The sequence below is a fragment of the Myodes glareolus genome, chromosome 1 (assembly GCF_982192425.1).
Source record: "Myodes glareolus chromosome 1, mMyoGla1.1, whole genome shotgun sequence".
In the NCBI taxonomy this organism is placed as follows: Eukaryota; Metazoa; Chordata; class Mammalia; order Rodentia; family Cricetidae; genus Myodes; species Myodes glareolus.
Genome location: NC_142026.1, coordinates 134,664,965 through 134,689,591, shown reverse-complemented (window position 1 = coordinate 134,689,591; position 24,627 = coordinate 134,664,965).

Here is a 24,627-nt window from a genome sequence, read left to right as displayed (position 1 = left end):
AAGGAAATCAGGACCGCGAGGGGTGCGATCACCCACTGATACAAGGGGACTGATCTAATGAGAGTTCACCAAGGCCAGTGACTGGGACTGAGCAAGCACATGATCCAGCCAGATTCTCTGAATGAGGCCGGATTCTCTGAATGTGGCTGGCCCGGAGTCTTTCTGAAAAGCCATTGACAATGACACTGGGACTTGTTTCCTCTGCATATACTGGATTTCTGGGATCCAGTCTGTTTGGATGCTCACCTTCCTGGACCTGGAGGGAGGGGGGAGGAGCTTGAACTACCCACAGGGTGGGAGACCCTGACTGCTCTTGGGGATGGAGAGGGAAGAGGAGAGGGAGTGGGGGGAGAGGGAGGGGGTTGGGAGGAGGGGCGGAAATGGAGACTTTTGTATTTTAATAAACTTTGAGAAAAAAAAATTAAAAAAAGATGAAAAAAAATTAAAATGTTCAAATAACTTAGGACTTTTCATGACATATCTGCTTCTGGCAGCACCAATTACTTCAAGTATCGAAGAAGATGGGTATCGAAGAGGCTACTTATGGAATTTGCTAGCCATTTGGGCAAGAGAATGTTCTTGCCTGGACTGCTTAAGGTGATTTTGTGTGAGCTAGACATGCAGCACCCACAGAGAAATGACTGCTGAACTTGTCCAAAGGTGAGGTGATCCATCAGGGATCCTGCTTCATGAAAGAGTCTGCCAGACATTCTACAGGACACAGAAGAAAGTGACTGACAAACTGCCAATATAGGTGTAACTGTCTTTGAAATTTCCTGCCTGTAGGCTGAAGATGGATGCCTCAATGCTACAGAAGAACCTTGGGTGACTATTCAGGCAGTGAGATGTCTCTGTCAATTCTAGAGTTTTAGAAGTTGCTTACAATGCACTTCCTGTTTACTTAAGTAATCTTATATTCTTCTGGAGTTGAAAAATAGAGAGTTATAGTTTTCTTTAGTTATGATAAAAGATCAAGTAGATATAAATCTACTTGTAAGTATAATTCTTACTTGATACCTGTTTTGTTATAACCTTCCTTTTTATTTAAACAAAAAAGGGAAAATGATATAAGAAGTCCTTCTGTATATGTGTTGCTTTTATTGGCTAATGAATAAAGAAACTGCCTTGGCCTGTTGATAGGACAGAGTAGAGCAAGGTGGGGAAAGCTATACTGAATGTTGGGAGAAAGAAGGTGGAATGCCAGGTCTCAGGAGGGATAAAACCTAAGTGTGAACTGATCAGTCAATACACTATCATGAACACAAAGGACCAGTGGCTCAGAGATGAAGCAGAGGCTAACTCTGCCAGGTGAGAGCACTGTGGCCCATCTTGAGGGGAAGAGATCAGTGTTAAGTTCCATACAGGATCTCTTCTGGTGCTCCAGTCCTGAAGGGATCCAGGGAAGGGAAGTCCTGCCCCTTATAAGTGAAAGAGGGTGGAGTGGGCAAGGACATAGGAAAGGATGCAGACAGGTGTGTGGGTCTAAAACGTAAGATGGCAAGGGATTCTGAAAGGAACTAGACAGCTGTCTATGGTGCCTTGCTTTTATCCCTGGGGTAAGGAACAGGCATGGGCAGAAGGCTGGAGGGAGGGGTTGCAAACACAGAGCTCTGTGACAAGAATTAGCACTTCACCTTTGGGTACAAATGATCAGAAGTGGGAACACAAGAAAAGAGGGACAGAAGCAGGAGATGTTTGGAGGAGGGAAGGCCAACCCTGAATTCAGGCAGCATCATTCCATGGCCCAGAGTCCTGGAGAAATAACCATGAAAAGGAGGAGGAAGCAAGCAGAGTACCAGCATTCACTCTCTGCTTCCTGACTGTGGATGAACTGTGGCCAGCAGCCTCATGTTTCTACTGCCATGCCTTCCCTGCCAGGATGGACTGTATCCCTTCAAACTGCAAGCCAAAATAAACTCCTCCTTTCTCACGCTGCTTTTTTGTCATAGTAACAAGGAAAGTAATGGACACATTGTTAATCTATGGCTCAGCTCTGTCACTAGGAATCCTCAACTGCAAGTTCCCAGCTTCCCTTGCCTTTCACCATGCCCCCTTCCCCATTACCACCTCAATTTCATTCTCTGTAGATGCCAGCTGCATGCCAGATACAGAATCAGGTGCCTGGAAGCACACACTCAGTGTGGAATTGTATTTTCTGATGACCCTATAACATTTCCTTCTTTTAAATTTAAAACAGAGAGAAAGGGTGTTTTCGCCAGTACAGAGAACTGTTTTTCCAGACAGGGATCATGTTGGAGTCAGAAGCCAAGTCAGCATGGCCTGAGGGCCTTACCTTGCTGGCAGTCTCTGCTGAGGACACATTGTCTTTGGGGCTGACCCTAGAGCCTCATCAGTTATGTGGGTGCTTTGAGCTAGAGTGTGCCATGAGGTAAATTTGCCGTGGAAAACCTTTGGGTTTAGAACCCCCCTTGTCTCCATGCTTCATCATACTTACACGTGGATCTTTTCATGCATCTGGTCAATAGTTTATTCTCAAGAATGTGAAGTCATTGTTGGCTGGGGAACCTTTGGCATTTGTTCTCTTAGATCCTGTGTGAGCATTAGCTGTCTAGATTCCTTGATTCCTTGGGGCTCAGGGTTCATCTCTGAGCCGGCAGGTGTAGGAGAATGGAACTCTGGGTAAATCTGGGGATGTGAGGAAGTCTCTTCCAGACTTTGCTGTGGGGGTGTCATAATTTATAAACATGACATTTGTCTGTTGCATGCATTTTCTAGAATGCCTTCTGTCCCTTTTAACTTATTTTCCTTCCTCCCTACAATTGTAGCCACCCTGGAAGGGGCTGTGTGTGACTAAAATAATCTCTTGAAGAGCCTTTGGAGGCTCTGGTCTCTGTGGCACTTGCTGGGAGCAAGGCCCCAATTTTAGGGTTATACACAGGCCTACTATAGGTGGGTTTCCCAGTGGGCTGTGATTGGGAGTCCTGCTGTGATCTGATTTATATATAGTGGGATATCTCCCACTGCCTCCTCCCCACAGTTCACACTCCCACTGCCTCCTCCCCACAGGCCATACCTCCCACTGCCTCCTCCCCAAAGTTCACACCTCCCACTGCTTCTCCCCACAGTTCACACCCCGCTGTGTCCTCCCTAAAGTTCACACCTCCCACTGCTCCCCCCTCCACAGTTCAGCGGCATACTCCTTTGTCACAGCCATGGTCACAACAGGTCAGAGCAGCTGCAGTCCCCTTGGGCGCCAGGGCCTTTCTCCTTCAGTGCAGAGGTAACAGCGGAGACTCTGCTTCAAGTCCACCATAGGGCCAACCAGAATGCATAATTTTCCTGGGGATAAAAGAGAAGGGGACTCAGAAGAGGAGGGAGAGGAGGAGGTGAAAGAGAGAGAGAAGAAGAGGAAGAGAGAGGAGGGGGGCAGAGAGAGAGTACACACACACACACACACACACACATACAATGTATATATCTCTATATCTATCCCTTTATCCATATCTGTATCTATATCTATGTATCTCTCTCTCTACACACACACACACACACACACACACACACACACACACACACAGAAAAATTAAATGAGAAAAGATGGCCTACAGCCATAGAAGGTGGAGATTATTAAAACTGAGTTCAAGATAACATCCCTGAGTTCTGAGAGCTTCACAGTTTCCCACTCCCAAAGGACTTTGGAGTCAGTCAGTGGTATAGGTTGCTCTGGATCTGGGGACATGGATGATGCCCTCTGTCCCAGGATCAATAAGAGAGCTTTGGTTAGAAACTTCCTTCAACAAATGCTCTCCGGTTCCCATGACTACCTCCCAAGTCAGGAGGAAGATCCTCCTTGCTGAGGGTACTCCCCTCCAGCAAGGCTTAAATTTCACACTCCAGCAGACTTTATGGGGTGGGTAGTGCAGATGAATGGCCCTCTTCTCCAAGACAGAGGACTGGAAATGGGATCTGGCTTCAAGTTTTGAATTCAGGCATCAGGGTCTAGTAGGACTTTCAGGTTATGTTTGAATGTCTGTGGGGATTTTCCATTTCTAGTGCATGGTAAGCCAGTTTCTACCTTTGCGTGTTACTTGATTGCCCCAGAGGCCAACCTTATCATCCACGCCTCAGTGACAGCCGTCATGGCTCACTAGGAAAAAAACTGCCAAGGCTGCTTGACTCTTATTTTTTGATCAGTTGTTTTACACTCAAATAATCTTTAGTTCCTTAAGATTCAGTCACTCTGCCTGGCCATCTGGTCAGATCTGCTCGCTGCTGGAAAAGCATTTTTCCCATTAGCAGGTAGGCGGGGTCCAGGAATGTCCTCAGTGGGAGCATTGTAACTGGGATGGAATCTTTGCCTGTGACTCAGTCCTGCAACTTGAGTCTTCTGGGAGAGGCTGTTGATTTTGGTGCTGGAAAGCATCCTAAGGAGAGCAGTCCAGGGCTCAGCTGCTCTCTGCACTGAGGAAGGCTTTCCCTGCACCCAGAACCTGGAGCAAGAGACCAGTCATCACAGGTCAGGAGTTCTGGGAAGAAATCCCCTGAAAGAGATCCCTTAAGAATTGCTCTCTCTCTCTCTCTCTCTCTCTCTCTCTCTCTCTCTCTCTCTCTCTCTCTCTCTCCCTTCTTCCCTTCCTTTCTTGCCGTGCACCACGCCCCCCGTCTGCACTCTATGCTCTAGAATCCAGTTCGCGAGCTTCGGACAAGGGGCTGGAGGTTGAGGAAACATAAGCAGAGACAGACCAACACACGGACCTCCAATCGCTGGTACAAAGGCCCTCCTTTAATAGCACCATGGAGGCTTAAATACCCTGCAGTCAATGGCCAACAGGTGAAAATCCCATCCTCTGATCCTCTAGGCTAGGCACAGTTTCTAGTAACTTCAATTAGAAGGTTCTAGCAGGGAAGAGCAGCTGAAGGCCGGGACTCAATTAGTCCCAACACTTTCTTTCTTTCTTTTTTTATTGAGACAAGATTTTTATCTGTGTAGTCTTGACTGTCCTGGAACTCACTCTGTATACCAGGCTTGCCTCGAGCTCACAGAGAGAGATCTTCCTGCATCTGCCTTCCAAGTGCTGGGATTAAAGGTGTGTGCCACTGCCGCCTGGCAAGTTTGTTTGTTTTTGAAACAGATTCTCACTATGTAGCCCATGGTGTCTGGGAACTCATCATATAGACCAGTCTGACAATACATTTCTAGCCACCCTCCTGCCCTCCTTCCCTGAATGCTGGGATTCTAGGCACAGACTATCACATTTACTCTAAGACTTTAGAGACTAATCCGAGATAAGAAGGGACTGAAAGCTGGAGGGTGAATGAAGGGATATCGAAGAAGAAAGATAGAGAGGGGAAGAGGGGGAAAGAGAGGGGGGAAGAAGTAGGAGGAAGAGGAGGAGGAGAAGAAGGAAAAGGAGGTGGTGGTGGAGGAGAAGATAAAATGAAAGGCACATCGAGGAAATGTAGTTTCTCAGATGCATAGCTCAGAGAAATGCTGGCTCATACTTCTCTGATCATGCGCAGTCTGGTCTGCTCAGGTCTGCGCAGGGGAAGGGAACAATTCTAGGCAGACCTTGTGGCAACTCACCCCAAGCTCTAACATTCACCCTGCCTAGTTGAATTCCCAGGCTTTCCTTCTCAAACATTGACAATAGACCTGGGAGCCTCTGACAAAGCCAACCCACTAATAGGAAGCATCCCAGCTCCAAATCATCAAGCCCTTTGGTGAAAGCTTCAACGGCCAGATCCAGTCTTCAAGGCCTTCAGCCAGAGCTCATGTTTCCACCTTACTGGCTCTCATACATCTGGAAATATGTGCACTATTTATTTACGTTTGGGGGGCGGGTGTTGATATAGAAAATCAGCTTTTCAGGCACTGTTATCAGTAGCAGCTCCAGACACTTCTGGTCGGAATTACTGTCTGCAAAACCTGCAGAAAATGGCTGCAACTGTAGGCAATCACATTCATCAATCAAATCAAGCTAGGCTCAGAAAGACAACTATTGAAGGTTTCCTCGAAGCTGTGGTCCTTTAAGTTTATACAGACACACATATATAGACAAGATGGAACTAAAGTTAGATTGTCTAGGGGAACTAAAGGGATTAATTAGAGAAATTAGGTAAGAAAGGGTGGTGGTGGAGGAGGAATAATAAGCTTAACACACACACACTGATGAGAAAAAAAAAAACCTCGACATTCACAAACCTAAGTAGAAAAACATCAAGTCCTCAACTTTTAAAAGAAACTGATAAACGATGAATATCTAGGTATTCTTTGGTTTCTAAAGAAAGATCCATTTTTCCACCCTCTCTGCTGGGCTGGGTGAAAGAGCTGGGTATGCTGTTTCTGAACACACATGTACCTGGCATGTGGGCAGACACAGTCATACATGCCAATGAGTGGCAGGATATAGGTACATCTCACTGTTCACTCTACACGGTAGTGGGCAGGCCGAGGAAAGGCACAAGGCTGTCATGGAAGGGCTACATTTGGGGGCATCAGGGTCACTCATTTTGTTTGAGATTTTTCTTTATCTTAATTTTGTGAGCAGGGGTGCTTTGCTTGCATGTATGTGTGCACATCATATGTGTGCCTTTTCCCTTCCGAGGCTGGAAGAGGGCCTAGCATCCCCTGCTGCTCGAGTTAGAGATCTTTGTGAACTGCCATGTGGGTGCTGGGACTCAAACCCAGGTCCTCTGTGGGTGCAGCAAGTGCTCTTAACCACTGAGCTATCTCTCCCGCCCAGCAGGGTCACTCCCCACTACTAGCTGGGGTAGTTCTGCCCCTCTGTTGGATAAGATGTTCAGAGACAGAGGAACACAGTGAGACCTGCCTTACGTGACGCTGGCTGAACGTCCAGGCCCCGTGTCTCAGGTTCCAGCAAGGTCAAAACAGAGTAGGTTATCTTAGGTTTCTCTTTGTTGGGGTTTTTGGCACCTGCAGGTATAAAGGGAACTGAGAGATGCTGCTGACTCTCCACTGCCCATGTGTCTGGCTGAGTTTCTAGTTTGGGAAATGGAGAGGGTGTTTTTCTTTTGAAAATTACATTTTGCAGAATCATGCATTTAATAGCCACCCAATTGAACAATTATTTCCTAATATCTCAGAGTCATCCCAGTTGATAGATGGCCTAGAGAAATAAACAGATTTAGGTGAGCTGGCACTCCTGTGGTTTCCGCTTTAGAAAGCTCCATCTTCCAAAGGGAGACTGGACAGGGTTTAACTGATGTGCTCACAAGTCCTGTGTCAGGGATCAGGATGCGCTGGGAGGGCACAGCTCTGTCTGACTCTCTGGGAATTCTCCTATCTGAACGAGGGCTCGACCCACAGAGGACACCGGGCTTGGTGGACAGCTCTAGTTAGTACAGCCCTGAACCAATGGCTGGAGCTCTGGATTCTCTGAAAGAGGCTCAGACACTACTGAAAGACACTGAATCACCAGAGGAAACACAGGACCTTTCGATTCCAAGGAAGGTTGTTCCCAAAGATGGACATCAAGATCCTGACCAGTCCCAATGTCCTAGAGCCTCTAGTTCCCTCTGTTCTAAAGCTTATATGTAGAGGAGTCCATGGCTTCCCACCAAGCCACCCCTAATTAAATCTGAAAATTTAAATGAAAATTACGCATATTCAATAGGTGGTAACTGTTAATGTTGCCTGTATCTTTAAGGTTTTTATTGTTTTGTTTCGTTTTGCTGTGGAAAAAGAGATGATGTATCAAAATCTATATTCTAGTTTGGCAGAATGTTCAGCAGGTAAAAGGGGTTTGCTGCCAAGCTCAATAACCTGAATTTGATACTCAGAATTACATGGTGGAAGGAGAGAACCGACCCCCACAGGCTGTACTCTGGCCTCTGCACAGGCGCCAGCCATGGTGTGCTTACACAAACACACACACAATAAATAAATATAGAAACAATTTTAAAAATCTGTATTTTCATTTTCCTTGTTGTTGGATTTGATTTACATTAATCCGAAGTCCAGAGTCCCTGAAAAAAATCCTTCCCCTTTTTGAAATTTTATTTTTCATGAACTGGCCTGACTGAGAAACAAACCAGATTCACGCCTTCTAAGAGCAATGTGGGCCATAGCCCCAGGGGTTGTCTTAGGGGCTGCGCCCAGCTCTGCCACTGAACATACATCCATCCCCATCTGCCAACCCCCTCCAAGAAGGCAGAGAAACCAACACCCATTTACAGGGAGCCCTGGCTCCTGGGTGTTTTCTGAATGGGTTACCAGAATGAGATTTTCCCAGCTCTGCAGGCTCAACTGGAATGCTTCATAGTTTGGCTCTAAAGCCAGACTTTTCAAACCTGGAAAAGCAGTGACCATAATTCTTTGATAATATTTTCCTAACATCCACTAAGTACCGAGAGGAAGTTAGCAGAGAGCAATAAATTGTGAGTTCTCATTTACATAAACCCTTCCCCTCCTGGTCCAGAGAACCCGCTGAACTGTTCACTAAACTGGCAGTGTGGCCTTAGACAAAGCCTTTCCCTCTTGGCCCGTAGAGTCAAGATGGCAATAGTCAACCCCACAGGAGCGTTGGAATGCTGAGCTAAGTCGTGTACCTACAGCACTCAGAGGACAGCCCCATGCTCTGAGGGATTGTACAGACCACTGTTTTTATTTCTCTTTGGGCCAGTGCAGTCTTTAGCCTCCGTTCTCATCGCTTGTTCCATTTTCTGGACCAAACAAACTTTCTACCTAGTCTCAAAAGTCAGCTGTCCTTTCAAGTCCTGCCACAGGTCCTGGGTCCTTTGACCCTGGGCAAGGATCCGAGGCTCTTCAGCTTCTCTTGTCTTTGAAGTTGAGACCCAGACACCTCTCAGTGGGGAGTGTCCTTTCACTTGTCTTTCTAAAGGATGATTGACAATGCAAAGTCACTCATTTCTTGCCAAGATTTTGTTTTTTAATTTCGCTTCTGGCCAGAGTTAGGGAAAAGAAATCAACCAAACAAAGGAGAATGTCCTGGCGAAGAACCTTCCTCTATGGTCAAAATGAGTTCACAAGCCCTTCCTCAAATTAAACAAGACATGAAAAGAGGAAGACCGTAGGTGATACACATAAGTAAGTTTGCCCACAGTCTAGGCCCTGGTCCTCCGTACCTCCTGTCTGCCCCGCCCTTCTCCAGTTAACATACTTGAATTGAGTTAAGATCATGATGTCCTATATCTAGGAAGCATTTCCTTACTAATAAGAAAATACTTAGTTCAAAATAGTTGCCCACGTGGCATATTCTCTGGATTAAGCCAGGATCTGGGATCCCTTAGACTATTAGGCAAGTTCACTGCCGATCATGTTAGTCATTGATATGTTCCTGTTGGGTGTTCCAGGGGGCCAAACTTAGCAACCGCACTCCCTTCTTCTTTTTCTTCTTCCTCTTCTCTATCTTTCCTTCCCTCTTCCTCCTCTTCCTTTTCCTCCTCCATTTACTATCTGGTCCTTGCAGTCGCTTGGGTCTGGCTTCTTTAGGCTTCCTTTGGACCATTTGTTCCACTGATGTGATAATGAACTAAAGGCCTCTCTTGACTATGGCTTTGCTTGGAAACCCTGAGGTACTTCTCATTTGTGTTGGCCCTCCTCTGAAGACTGGACATTGGTTAGGATTACCTAGGGAGGCCTCCGCAGTTGCTCTGAACAAGAGGACGTGTGACTTGGCCAGGTAACAGAACATTTTGAGAGATGACCCACAGTCCCCTGGGTCCTTGCTGACTTTGGAGGGAGAAGATCAGAGTATTGTCTCTTTTAATCTCTCTGACCACACTAGTATAAGCTTCTTAACATGGTTATTGAGCACCCAGAAGGTCATTTACACCTCTCTCATTTTCAAATGCTCTGTAATATTTAGATAAAGCTTGATAAAAACACCAAACACTTTAAAATAAATCCTGATTAGACATACATTTTATTCTTTTATGTCTGTACTTGTAAGTATTACTCAGAGCAGATCAAAAAGTTAAGAGAACTCCATTGATTTAAAGTAGATAATTGGTTGAACTTTGATCTTTGAAATTTTAATGGTATATATGCTATTTGATATTTATTATAATATATTTATATTTTAATATAAACACATTACTATTATAATAAAAACATATAAGTATTACTATTTAATATAATATATGATATATAAACTCTAAGCCTCATTTTTTACATTCCTTACATCACTTACTCATAACCTCCTGACTTGTCTAGGCTTCACAATTATCTTTCTTATTTTGTAAACACCCAGCTATCTTAAGACAGAAACCATCATTGAAACACTCTTATTCTTACAACTGTCTTGTACTTTCAATTCTGGTCTTCTAAATTGAGGGACTGAAGAAGAAATATCTAAATTGCTTATGAAGGTTAATTTTCTGTGCTAGCCAGGCCTATATAATCATGAAAGTTTGGTTAGGCAGGTGATTATTGAAACAAAAGATGAAAAAGCCAGGAAGAGGCCATGGAGAGAATGGAATCCAGTTCTTCAAATGAGAGGCCAGGCACTCTCTTCTGATTCTTTAATAGTGTTGTATCATCTTGTCCATCCAGTCTACTCTGTAAGTTATTTTGTTATGGGTGATCACCTTTCCTGGGACTGTGGAATAAGAAAATAATCAAAACTTGTTTGTGGGATGGATGGATGGGTGGATTATGGGTGATGCATGGATGGGTGATGGGTGAATGGATGATGGGTAGATCTTTGAAGAAGATCACTGTTTAATCTGGCAGAGCTCTTCTTTCCATGCTGCCTAAGTAAGGTTTCTCTTAAGTTTAACACTGATCCAAAGCTAAGGATTATGAATTTTAACTTCTCCACCTTCCTGAGGAACGAAGGTAGTCCTTAGAGCACAGTTAAATAGCTATGTACCATTTACTTATTAGAACAGTTCTGACATAATGGAGAATAGGTTACATGAATTAATATCTGGGACGGATCCCATTTCTGACATTTTCTTGCTGGTTGTCTTGGGGAAAATAACTTAATCTCATCATGCCTCAATTTTGTCACCTTGAAAATGGGAAGGCCAAACCAGATCCTGTCAACGTCACAGGGTCAAACTTAGTGTGAACAGTAATGCCATGTGGGAAGCAGCAATGGCTGGCCTACACTGAGTGGTTGAACCTTTAGATGATGAGGCAGAAGGAAGGGTGCCTGGGGCTGAGCCTATCTCAGTATGTAGTCACTGTGGTCCTGCCCATTGACTTGCTGCTGGTAAGAAGGTAAAAGTGGTGCTAGGTGGTCACCATGAATACAGTGACACTGGGGAGAGATGGAGGAAGTGTGAACTTAGAGGTACCAGGGAGGAGAAGGGGAGTGCAGTGGTGGGTGGCACCCTGTTGGCAGCTTGAGGGTTCCACTTGTACTCTGGTTATTCTAGGTATGGGTTTGAGACTAGAGGGCACCCATTGGAATTTCTTGTGCCCATAACCAAGAACTGGATTAGAGACACATGGAGAATGGTAGTAGGAATAGAGACAGGCTTTTTGGGAGAGTGAGTGTTTGAGACAGGGTCTCTTTATGTAGCCCTGACAGTCCCAGATCTCACTGCATAGACCAAACTGGCCTCATACTCACAGAGATCTACCTGCCTCTGCTTCCCGAGTGCTGGGATTAAAGGCATGCACCACCCTGGCTGGGTCACTATGCCCGGTTCTATGGGATAGAGAGCTGAGGTAGGGCTGAAGCTCAATGCCCCAGGTTGAGAGTCATGACACTATAGTTCATTTACAGAGTACCTGCCTTACCCTTTCTTCCTCCTGGATCTGTTGTGTGTTCTGTGCGTGCTCTGTCCTTATGTGTATCATCAGTGTGGAAGGGTTCCAGGTCCTTCTGTCAACTGGTTCCTTCGACATATTAATTGTGATTTCTCTCCCTGCTCTAGCCTTCTATTTCTGTGCATTGTCTAAGTCCTTTAAAAAGATACTGCTTTGTATTTTAAAATAAACTTTCTTAATTCTTGAGAATTTCATACACATATACAATGAACCATGATCACAACACCCCATCTTTCCTCTGAAACCTAATGAGCATGCCTCCATAGCCCACATTTCTCTCAGCCTTTCTATCTTCCAGCCCCCACAACAAACACCTGTTCATTAAGCTCTGAGAATCAAATAGCCTTTATAGCCCAAAGTGACAAACACTTCCACAATCTTCCAACAAAATAGTTCAAGGCATAAAAGCCGTTTGATCAGGTCTACCACAGTGACAACCTCGTTTCTGATACCAATTTCTGGTTTTGTTATTTGTTCCTTTCCTGTTGCTGTGACAAGAACTACAACCCAAAACCACTTAGAGGAGGAAAGAGTTTGTTTGACTTGCACTTCCAGTCCACCCATCGTCCATCACAGATGGCGGCAGAAAGTCAAGGAAGAACTTGAAGCAGAAACTGCAGAGGAACACTGCGTGCTGGATTCCACACCAACATACTTAGCTAGCTTTCTTATATAGCTCAGGACTTCTTGCCCAAGGAATGGTGTCTCCTGTAGTGGGCTCTCCTATATCAACTAGCAATCAAGCCGACCATATCTCAACATATCTGATCTAGGCTCTAGGCATTTTCTCAGTTGAGCCCCTCCTTTCACATGACTCTTGGCTCTGTCAAGTTGACAATTAAAGCTAAGCAGGACACCCGCTGTGTTTGGATGCTTAAACCTCAGTTGGCAGAACTTTTTTTTGGGGGGGTGGAGAATTAGGAGGTGTGATCTTATTGGAGGCAGTGTATCACTGGGGATGGGTTTGGAGGCTTCAAAAAGCCCATACCAATCCCAGTCAGCTCTCTCTGTCTCTTAGTTTTTGGATCAAAATGTAAGCTCTCAGCTACTACTCCAGTGCGATGCCTGCCTGCCTGCTGCCGTGATCTCTGCCATGATAGTCATGGATTTTAACCTTCTGGAAGGATGACCCCAAATTAAATATGTTCTTTTATAAGTTGCCTTGGTCATGATATCTTATCACAGCAAGGGTAACTAAGACAGCTTCTAAATCTAATTAGTGCTGCCCATATGTGCATGCATGAGTGTGGAAGGAACCATCCACCAGAGCGAGGGAACCCCACCAGTGGCTACATCCTCAAACAAAGAATGATTCTTCCCTACCCTGCAGAATCTGTCACTAATAACTCCTCAGGAAGGAGTGGGGCCTGGACAGCACCTCCCCCTCCTATGCCTGGGGTTCTGGCTGGCTTGAACTTGTGCAGGTGACCACAGCTGTTGCTCATGAGTGCAACAGCCATGCCATGTCCAGAGGACAGCATTTTGACCTCATGCTTAAATGGCCAAGATGGAAAAATGTGGATCAGAGTCCCCTCTAGTCAGCCGGACCACCAGCAGGCTGATGACTTTGTATGTGAGGATACTCAACTTGTGTGCCTATACTGCAATCTACAGGAGTAGCTGCCAGTTGGTGGCTAGTATTGAGGCCAGCAACTTAACTAGGGCTTTAATAGAGATAAATACTCCCACAAGTGACATGAAGCTGGGAGAGCTCCCTTATCTTGCAGGACCTCCATATGTTTTGATAAACTGTCCAGTTACTAACCCAGTGTAGTAAGAACGAAATGAGGTAAATACCAAAGTTTGCCCTTTAGTGGTGTTAAAAATCAATTGTTAGCCAAGCTGTGGAGGCTCACGCCTTTAATCCCAGCACTCGGGAGGCCGAGACAGGGGGATCTCTGTGAGTTCGAGGCCAGCCTAGTTTACAAGAGCTAGTTCCAGGACAGGCACCAAAGCTACATAGAGAAACCCTGTTTCAAAAACCAAAAAGAAAAGAAAAAAAAAGACCAATTGTACATATGTGAGACAGTAACACAAACAAAGATTTAAAAATCTTACTGGTCAAAAACACTGGATACAAAAGGGTTCTGCACCTTTGTGATGTTAGGCCATAGTGACAAAAGCATAGTTTGCAAGAGAAGATTGCGGTGTCTCCCTCCCCTGTAGTCTTAGTCACGCTCATCCCATATGGAGTACAGTGGTCACACGCAGCTGGTATATGGTGAGAAACTACAAACCTTATCATAAAAACAACGATTCAAGGATAAAAGATATGGATGTGTGCCTGGAACAGACTCTGCAGAGCCCGATAAAGTCTCTTCTCTGTCTTTTGGGGATGGAAAGTCCTCAGAGAAAGCTTCTCAAGGGCCCGCCATGTGAGAACCTGTAGTCGTGTGCTTCTCAGACACATCTGCCCCAGCTGTGGTCCTTGATCTCTGTGGTCCTGGGGAATCTCTGGAGATGCTGCTGGGAACTCCTGAGTCATTCCCCAGAGAAGTCACAGCCGTTTTATAGTTTCCCAAGATGTTTATGTGCATGGACTCTGCTAGGTGCACAGGCCATGTGCTGAGAACCCCTGTCTGGGAAATAAGAGACAGAATGGGGCAATGTCACAGATTGCCATGGCACCAGCAAACACACACACCCTCGCCATCTTAGGACGTTATGTTGTCTTTCTCGGAGTCACAGTCCATTTCCTTCTGCCTTCAGATGAGCAAATGTCACCATAGACATTTATGGACATTGCTAAGGACGAAGGGAGATTTGGTTATTTTACCTGTCTCTTCACCTTCAGAGTGAGGTAAAAAGTCTTGGAAGCTGTTTCTTTAGTTCTTTCATGTGTGTTTTTTTTTTTTAAAGTATGCTTGGGTGTTAAGACTATGTAACATTTACATACATGGTACCCACAGAGGCCCAGAAGAGGGCATCACATGATCTGGAAGAAGGTAACATTTACATACATGATACCCACAGAGGATAGAGGAGGATATCACATGACCTGGAAGAGTGTAACATTTACATATACGATACCCACAGAGGCCAGGGGAGAACATCTCATGACCTGGAAGAGGGTAACATTTACATACATGTTAGCTACAGAGGCCAGAGGAGAATATCACATGACCTGGAAGAGGGTAACATTTACATATATGTTAGCCACAGAAGCCAGAGGAGGATATCACATGACCTGGAATGGTGGGGGAAAATTTTGTATTCTGTCAATTACGTTTTAAATAAATGCTGATTGGCTAGTAGCCAGACAGGAAGTAGAGGTGGGAAAATGAGAACAGGAGCATTCTGGGAAGAAGGAAGCTCCCTCCCCAGTCCTGCCCAGATCATGGAAGAAGCAAGATGTGACCTACCTCACTGAAGAAGGTACTGAGCCATGTGGCTAACATAAATAAGAATAATGGGTTAATATAAGCTACAAGAGCTAATAAGAAGCCTGAGCTAATGGGCCAATCAGTTTATAACTTATGGGACCTCTGTGTGATCTCCTTGGGACTTGCCAGCTGTGGAAACTGGGCAGGACATAAACCCCAACAAGCAGCCCCTCCTGTTACACTGGAAGAGGGTAACATTTATATACATGACACCCACAGAGGCCAGCGGAGGATATCACTTGACCTGGAAGAGGAGTCACAGACAGTGATGAGCCATAGGGGCTGGGAATTGAGCTTGTGTCCTCTGGAAGAGCAGCAAGTACTCTTTACCACAGAGTCATCATTCCAGCCCCATATATATTCAAACCCATTAATATTTATGTGTCGGGTCTGTGTGTGCTGTGTGTGGATACCTGCGGAGGACAGCGGATTCTTGGGAGCTGGAATTACTGGTGGTTGTGAACTTCCAGACACCGGGGTCTGGGAATTAAACTCAAGTCCTCTAGAAGAGCAGCAGGTGCTCTTAACTTCTCTCCATCCTCTTACCCTTAAAAAACTTGATCCATGTTTTCCTTTCATTACCTCCTCTCCTCTTCCTTTCCTCCCTTTCCTTTTTCTGACTGTATTTCCTCAAGGAAAAACAAGGAATGCAGTGGCAGGGATTTTCAGGGGTGAGAGAGCATGGCCAGAGGAAGGTTGGGAACAGCCAGGGGCCCTTCCCACTTCTCCTTCTTCCCTCCATGGTCTTTGTGCCCCCAGGATTCATCTTTACACCAGAATTCTAAACATCCTGAGAAATTCAGATGGACGTCTCCAGGTGACAGCCACACTGACTTCATTGCAGCGAACATTGGAGTGTTGGGAAATGTTTGATCGTGCAGGTATTGTCTTGGTTAGGGTTTCTATTGCTGCGAAGAGACACCACGACCACAGCAACTCTTAAAAAGAAATATTTAATCAGAGTGGCTCACTTACAGTTTCAGAGGTCCAGTACATTATCATCGTAATGGGGAGCATGGAGGTGACAGGCAGACCTGGCACTAGATAAGAAGCTGAGAGTCCAACAATAGGAAGTCAACTGAGACACTGGGGGGTATCCTGAGCATAGGAAACCTCAAAGTCCGCCCCCACAGGGACACACTTCCTCCAATATGGCCATACCAACTTCAGCATAGCCACTCCTCCTAATAGTGCTACTCACTATGAGCTTATGGGGGCCAGTTACATTAAAACTATTGCAATACTTTTTAGACAAGCTATAGTTTCAATAGGCATGCATTAACCCACATTGTAACTGGATTTAGTTGTTGTCCTTGTTTTTCCCAACAGGTTATCGATTTCTCACATGGTGTTCCCTTTGTGCCTTCCAGGGGAAATGCAACAATGTTGTTGCCACTATGCAAACAGTTAGCCCAAGCTGTTCACACGTTTGGTGATAATGCTGCATGGTTGGTCCCAGCTCACAGCTTTATTTGTAATCCTTGGAACCAAGAACATGGACTGCAGAGTCTGCTGCTGAACACGAGTGGAATCCTTGTCTCACCAGCTAGGTATGTATCTTTGGGTGGTGTCTGATCTTCTCAGTAACTCAGGTTAGTGCTGTACAAAATGAAAACGCTAAGATAGTTCAGGGCTTAATGAGGATTAACTGAGGCAACTTCTGTAAAGCACACAGCCCAGGACATATGAAGAATGTTGGTATTTGAAACACCCACGTTTTGGGGAAAATTGGTAAAGGTTGCAGAGGACCCCACTGAGTTCGCAGATGCCCACCCTGTCTGACTGACACTCCTGTGAACTTTGCTATGAGAAAAAAGGGTGATAAGTTCACTGGGAGAAGTGGAAGCCCGTGGAGACTCTCCAAAAGTCTGATTCCCATGAATATCTCACAAAAGGGAAGAGAAACAACTGGCCTTAGGCAGTTCATTTATTGCCAACTCTGGCTTCGCCTCACATTCTCTTGACTAAACGAGCGTGTCCCAATTTGTATGGTTGTTTTAAATGCTGATCAGCCTTCATTTCGCTTATTAATGTCAGGTGGAGCTAAGCTGCCTTAACCAAATAAAGGGTTCACTCCCTCCAGCCTCCTATTTTAAGCTTAATCCATTCTGTTTCCGCGGTCTATTGTTTTCTTGCTGACATGAGTATGCCTAGTTTTCCTGCTGGGCAAGAACCTAAGGTAAGAGGAGTTGTGGCAGAGGCTGACATGGAGTGGCCGGCCCTCACGGGGTTGAGGGCTTTCTTTTACAATTGTGTGTGGTGTGTGGGCTACTGCCAAGGTTTCCAGGGCTGTAACAGATATTCCAAGACTGTCTGTAGTGAGACGGGGAACCTGTAAAAACACCAGTCATCTAGAAAAAAAGTGAATCTGGCAAGGGCTGGGAGGAGGGGCCTAATCTTCTCTTGCTTGTGGCCTATAGAGGCATGGTCTCTAGGATGGGCTCAAAAACGGCGCAGTCTGGCTTGTGGCAAGCCTGGTTCAGTTTAGAATAAAACCCACATGGAGAAACGTACAGAGGAAACTATTTGGGAGCAGGAACTGGGTGTGTTTCAGACATTAAGTCTGCAGAGAAAAATCTGTAGACTTATTTTCCTTTATTTATTTATTTTTTTTAAAGAAAAAGAAAAGCAAGTTCCTGGAAATGAAGTTGGGTAGAGATCCTTACATGGGACATCTGCCCAGAAGAGACCAGAGACATAATAAGAAGCAATTCAAATTGTCATGCTCACCCCTGGATGCTGGGGACAAAAAGGAACACAGTTGCTGGGAACTTTATTGAGGTGCACGGAGAGGCGGTTGGCGGGCTGAACAGGAAGGGGAAGACAACATTTATCCCGCTGGTAAATGGCTGAGCTTAGTTCTCTGCACTTGTGAACTGGACTCCGTGTGTTCTCTCACATCTGCGACTGAGGAGATGGCAGAAGCAAGAAGGGGTGAGGGTCTTTTCACCCAGCTTCTCCGTGTGTGTTACTGTGATGGAAATGTCCGACGGAAGTAACTTAAGAGAGTGTTGCTTCCTTTGCTGTAAGAAACCACTCTGAGCAAAAGCAGCTTAGGAGATGGAGGGCTCATTTGGCTTACACTCCCATGTCATAGTCCGTGTCACTATCACTGAGGGAAGTCAGGGAAGGAACTCAAGTAGGACCTTGAGCCAGAAACCACAGAGGAACAGTTTTGGCAAGTTCACACACTCTCTCTTGCTTTGCTAACTTTGTTATACAGCCCAGGGCTACCTGTCCAGGCAATGTGCCACCAACAGCGGACTGGACCCTCCTGATTAATAATTAAGACAACCCTCAATGTGTACATGAGCCAATCTGATTTAGGCAATTCCTCAACCAAGGTTTCTCTCAGGTAACTTTCATATGGATCAAGTTGTCAATCAAGCAAAGAAGGCCTGGGAGGAGAGATTTATTTTGCTTGTGCTCTCAGAGGGTTCGGTTTATCACGGCGGGAGAACATGCATGAGCAGCTCAGTTCACACATGGTAGGCCTGGAAACAGAGGAAAAGGAAACACTAGTGTGCTTTTGTTTTCTCTCCCCTTCCCTTTTATTCCATCCAGGCTCCCAGTCCTCAGGGCAGCCCCATCCATATTCAAAGTAGGCCTTCCCTCTCCTCTAATCCTTTCTGGAAAAACCTTCTTCATTGACCTGCTCACAGTTGTCCTAGGTAATTCTACCTCCAGTCAAGTTGACAATGACGGTCAACAAGTCCACCGCTTGTCAAGTTGGCACCCAGGCCCATCACTTTAAATGGTGATATTCTACCTGTGACCACGGACGAGCTTATGTCCGTCTCATGATGAGAATACACTCAGTCCGACGTCTGAGTCCCCATAGTCTTAATAGTTTCAAATCAGAAGTGCAAGGTCAAAGTCTCTTGAGAGCCAAAGCAGCTTTCAGCTGTGAGAGTCTGTGACAGAGAAGTTCCATATTCCCAGGAGGACTGGGAGGACAGTAAGGAATTTAACAAGATCTCCCAGTAAGATGTTCCAGCCCCGCAGCTTCATGGCCGCCTTCGGGTGTGTGCAGCGTGGTGAAGTGAGTTGGAGAAGGCTCAGGCATCCTCCTCCCTGTGATCTTGCTACAGTCGTTCACATGAGCTCTCTCTTAGGTTGGTTCCGCTCCTTTCCGGTGCTTTCCTTAGCAGATGGTCCGCATTCCTGGCATCTCCAACATCTTGGATTTCTGTTACGGCTTAGACTACTTACTCTCACAGCTTCACACATTGCTCTCTCAGGACAATGATGGGTGCTTGACAGCTGTCGTGAATTGAACTGTGTTCTTCTCCTCAAATGTTTGTTGAAAGTTTGGGTTTCTGCCTCACTTGGATATAGAGTCATTGCAAGATCTATTCAGATTAAGACTACATCATTAGGGAGGACTGTAATCCAACAGGACTGGGGTTCACATGGGAAGATTATAGACATATAGGGGTCTCATGACTTCTGGAAATGGTGAGGCGATGAATCTCTGTTGTTTGTGGCTACCCAGTATGTGGTAGTTTGTTATCGACCCCCTCCCCCAGGAAACAGATACAGCTGACAGTTTATTCTTTGGAGAGAGGGCTGGTCTGATGCTGTTGAGTCTATTGAGGGACCTGGGGGTTCATCACTGTGCAGCCACAGCAGCAAATGTTGCTCAGATGCTTGGAGACAAGACTCACCAGTAGCTTGTATGGCTCCATGAAACTTACTCATGAGATAATTATGGCTGCAACACTGGCTGATCTATCTTATAAATGTGCAGAATTCTATGTGTGCCCTCTCAGACCTGTTAATTATACTTCAATAGACAGCTCACAAGCTCCTAAAGACCTTCCTAATCCTCAGCACAAATAGTTTCCCAGGTGTAATATAGTACTGTTCATATGCTCTTTCTTTCTTTAAATTACTTTTATTGAGCTCTACATTTTTCTCTGCCTCTCCCCTCCCCTTCCCTCTCCCATGGTCCCTATGGTCCCAATTTACTCAGGAGATCTTGTCTTTTTCCATGTATGTCTATCTAAGGTCTTCATTGTTGTCTAGGTTCTCTGGGATTGTGAGTTGTAGGCTGATTTTCTTTGCTTTATGGATAAAAGCCACTTATGAGTGAGTACATCAGTTGTCTTTCTGGGTCTGGGGTTACCTCACTCAATATGATGTTTTTTCGCTCCATCCATTTGCCTGCAAATTTCAAGATGATATTACTTTTTTTCTGCTGTGTAATACTCTATTGTGTAAATGTACCACAATTTCCTTATCTATTGTTTAGTCAAGGGGCATTTAGGTTGTTTCCAGGTTCTGGCTATGACAAATGCTGCTTTGAACATAGTAGAGCATATGTTCTTGTGGTACAACTGAGTATTCTTTGGGTATTAACCCCAAAAGTGGTATTGCTGGGTCTTGAGGAAGGTTGTTTCCTAATTTTCTGAGAAATTGCCACACTGACATCCAAAGGGGCCATATCATCTTGCATTCCCACCAGCAATGTAGGAGTGTTTCCTTTACCCCACAACCTCTCCAGCATAAGTTGTCATCAGTGTTTTTGATCTTGGTTATTCTTACAGGTGTAATCTCAGAGTTGTTTTGATTTGCATTTCTCTGATGACTAAGGATGTTGAACATTTCCTTAAGTGTGTTTCAGCCATTTTAGATTCCTCTGTTCAGCATTCTGTTTAGGTCTGTACTCCTTTTTATTTTTTTAACTGGATTATTTGTTCTTTTGATGACCAATTTCTTGAGTTCTTTGTATATTTTGGAGATTAGATCTCTGTCTGATGTGGGGTGGGTGAAGATACTTTTCCATTCTGTAGGCTACCGTTTTGCCTTGTTGACCATGTCCTTTGTTTTACAGAAACTTTTCAGTTTCAGGAGGTCCCATTTATTAATTGCTTCTCTCAGTGTTTGTGCTACTGGGGTTATATTTAGGAAGTGGTTCCCTGTGCCAATGAGTTCAAGTGTACTTCCCACTTTCTCTTCTGTGAGGTTCAGTGTGGCTAGCTTTATGTTGAGGTCTTTGATCCATTTGGACTTGAGTTTTGTGCATGGTGATAGATATGGGTCTATTTTCATTCTTCTACATGTTGACATTCAGTTATGACAGCACCACTTGTTAAATATGCTTTCTTTTTTCCATTTTATAGTTTTTGCTTTTTATTAAAAATAGTTTTGCTGAATTTTGTCAAAATTCAGGGGTTTGTAGGTGTATGGATTAATATTCGGCTCTTTGATTCAGTTTCATTGGTCTTCCTGTCTGTTTTTATGTCAATACCAGGCTGTTTTCAGTACTGTAGCTCTGTAGTAGAGTTTGAAGTCAGGGATTGCGATGCCTCCAGAAGTTCCTTTATTGTGTAAGATTGTTTTGGCTATCCTGGGTTTTTTGCTTTTCTCATCTGGTCTTTTTTAGCCTCTAGGAAGAAAGTGTAGAGCTCACTGACTACCTCATAAGAAAATACATTTTAGAAAACACATTTTGGGCCTTTAGGGATCAGCAGTTAAGAGCACTTGTTGTTTTTACAAAGGACCAGGGTTCAGTTCCCAACACCCACAAGGCACAAACAATCACCTGTAACTCCAGTTCCAGGGATCTGATAATTCTCTCCTGACCCCTGTGCACTAGGTACCTACATGTCTACTTTCCAGAAATTAAAGGTAAGAACTTATGGTCAAAGGCACCACATATTTCAGATGCAGGACTTGAGCTGGATCTGACCTGGAAGCCTCCTCCCTGAGGACCAGCTCTCATTACCAGAAGGAACTCTACAAACCAGCGGTAGAGGAGCCCCAACGCAAGAAGTCCTTTAAGTCCTCTGACCTCTAGCTTGGCAGTAGGGTAACCTCCTCTCAAAATTATATACACACTCTTATAATGATGAATGCGTCCATTTGTGGTTCATGTTCTGTTGCGGAATCCTGACATATAGAAGGTCTCTACATCTCCACTTTGTTACTTGGCAGCTCTTGACATACCCAGTCACCTTCTCAGTGTGCCGGCAAAGGTCTCTCTTCCAGCTGGCCCCCATCCTGCTTTCTGTTGCCTTAATGAACCTCATTAAGGAGAGGTTAGGATGAGAAACTATGAAAAAAGAGGGACATCAAGGCAAATCGCAGTACAGATCTGAGGTCTGATCTCAATTTTGTCACATCTGTGCTGTAGGCTGTCCATAAAGCCACTCTGTCTCTCTGCCACCATTTTTTCATCTTCCCAGTGGGGAAAGAAACACCCACCTTGTTACACCTATGTAGGTGCTACATGTTTCAATCCTGTGCCTCTCACATCAAAGCATTCTGTAAATACTGACTAAATTGTCATAAAACTCCCAGGAGACCCCTATCAGGGTCTGGATCACAGAAAAGCCTGCTAGGGCCTCAGAGCTGGGTAGATAGCCAAGGACTGTCCCCTCAGCTGGCTGGGGCCTGGGAACCAGCATGAACTACACACAGCAGCTGGAGCTGAGCATGCTGAATCTAAGAGGTGCAGGAATTGGAGCAGGAGTTGCCAAGAGAAGACTTGCTAATCAGCAGAGGGACAAGAATGATTCTTGGTGATAACATGGCTGAATCAGCTGACAGGGTGAGAATTCATAAGGAGGCCATGAGGAGACATTCTGTAGAGATGCCTGCTTACTTTCTGACCCACACATGAGTCATTTATAGATAAGGCAGCAGTTGGGGGCAGAGAGGGCCTTGGACCGTTTACTGATGAAATGAAAGAGTCTTGGTCCCAGAAAGCAACACATTCTCCTCCTCGGGTGTCCTCTTGTGTGTCTTTGTTGACAAAATAAATTATGAACAGGGTTGAGGAGCTTTAGTGATAACATAGCAATGTCACTGTATCCTGGAGGCGGGTGGCCTTCCTGAGCCAGGGCACTTCAAAGCCTGTGACAGTCAAGAGAAGCAGAGTGGGCTGTCGTAGATACCATGAATGTGGCCCAGGGCAATGAGAGGAGAAAGGCAGATCGCAAAGTCAACCTCTCTGTGTGCTCATTCTGAGCATGAGCAGATCAGTTTTCACCCCCTCCTCCCACCCCTCCCTCACTGTAAACACTAGACGCCACAGGTGTATCCGTTCCCCAAAGTCCCACTGCGAGGGCTACTTTGGGAGTGGCTGACAGATGATGCCAGCTTCTTGGTCCACTCTGAGTGGGTGCTGTCTGCCCAGGCATGCTATTTCTGGAACCATCTGTTTTGGGACAATTATCTAGTCCCTTACCGATGGCCCCATCATGTAGGCCACTGTAGCGACATCAGAATGACCATGTGGGGAGGGCATCAGGCTGAAGAAACAGAAGAGTTAGGTCACTCTTGCTTTTCAAGTGCAATGGCAAGGCAGACACCCTGTGTCTCAGTGCTCAGCCATGGGACCAGACTGTTTCTTACCAATTCAGCGCCCCAGGAACCACAGACGGTCCAGCAATACTGCATTTCTGTTTTGTATGGTGGTGTTTTTGAATGTGTGCCTTGTTAACTCTCTCTAACTTTGCTCTCCCTTTGTGCTTTCTGAGATGCTGTCTTCCAGAAACCAAGCATAACCAGGCAGGAGGACTACGTCTTGCAAGAAGCCTTCCTTGAGTGAATTGTGGAGCTTGCTGGTGGATACACACCTGTCTGGGTCCTTGTGCCAGAAGAGCGGGCAAGCACCAGGATGCATTTTTGCTTTGATAACACTTCTTTGGTGTGCTTGATGCTTGAGTCAGTGAACTCAGAGGAAGTTGGTGCCCATCTATAACGTGGATGAGCCTTTTCCAAGTGGGAGGCTTTAAGAGCACAGACTAAGGCTTTGGTGAAGGAATAAAGCCTGCTTCTAGACAGCAGCTTGGAAACCCTGCTTGAGTGTCTAGCCCACTTTCCTCGGACCCATCACCCATCGAAGTCTCCAGCCTGCGGGCATTCCCTACAGAGCTCAGTCCTGCACCCCCACAGTTACAGGGGCCATTCCTTAAAGTGGTCCTCTTTTTCCTGTTGCCATCCTTGCCTTTGTCCCTACCCTCCTTTCCTTCTCCTGCTCCCTGGCCTCTCGGCCTCCATGTTGTTCTCCTTCTCTGGGGGACACGGACTCCCAGCCAGGGGCTCACCCTCTCTAGGCTACCGTGGCACTCTTATATACCTTGGCTCTACTTCTGATTGACTTAACATACTACTGCATGTTGTTATATTTTAGCGTTGGGTTTGCTCTTTTTCTGTGATTCAGATAACCTGTTGCCTGGAGAATTTACCCTAGAAGCAGAGTCTGCAAGGGACAGCTGTTGTGGTCCTCATCTTCGTTCTTTTGTTTCTGCCACAGGACCTAACTGAAATAGTACACCACGGACACCCCTCACAGATGAATGGGAGATTATACAACCTCTCGCTGTAGCAAAAAAGGATTCAAAGGGTGTACAGAATGCTGGGTGACTTCAAAGTGGCTGTTGCCTTGGCTCTGTTGGTGACCGGAATGTCTCCAGGCAGTGTTATTCTTGCTTTACAGCAGCACCACTCCTTCACGTACTTGTGCAAGTCCCGGCAGCTCCTCACGTGGGTCAGGGACGAGAGTGACAAAGC